The following is a 589-nucleotide window of genomic DNA, read 5'->3' on the forward strand; positions in this document are numbered from 1 at the left end:
CTAACTCAGTTGATCCAACAGCCACTGGTTCATACTCCGGCACTAACTCTCTAGACGCTACTGCTACTGGATCACTCTACTGGCTCTAACTCAGTTGATTCCAACAGTCCACTGGTTCATACTCCGGCACTAACTCTACTAGACGCTACTGCACTGGATCATACTCTGGCACTAACTCTGTAGACGCAACTGCCACTGGTTCATACTCTGGCACTAACTCTGTAGACGCTACTTTCACTGGTTCATACTCTGGTTCTAACTCTCTAGACGCTACTGCCACTGGTTCATACTCTGGTTCCAACTCTGTAGACGCTACAGCTACTGGATCATACTCTGGCACTAACTCTGTAGACGCTACAGCCACTGGATCATACTCTGGTTCCAACTCTCTAGACGCAACTGCCACTGGATCATACTCTGGCACTAACTCTCTAGACGCTACAGCCACTGGATCTTACTCGGGCACTGATTCTCTAGACGTCTCTGCTACTGGATCACTCTCTGGCTCTAACTCAGTTGATCCAACAGCCACTGGTTCATACTCCGGCACTAACTCTCTAGATGCTACAGCACTGGATCTACTCGGGCT

Source organism: Kazachstania africana, chromosome 12 (genome assembly GCF_000304475.1).
Source record: "Kazachstania africana CBS 2517 chromosome 12, complete genome".
NCBI lineage: Eukaryota > Fungi > Ascomycota > Saccharomycetes > Saccharomycetales > Saccharomycetaceae > Kazachstania > Kazachstania africana.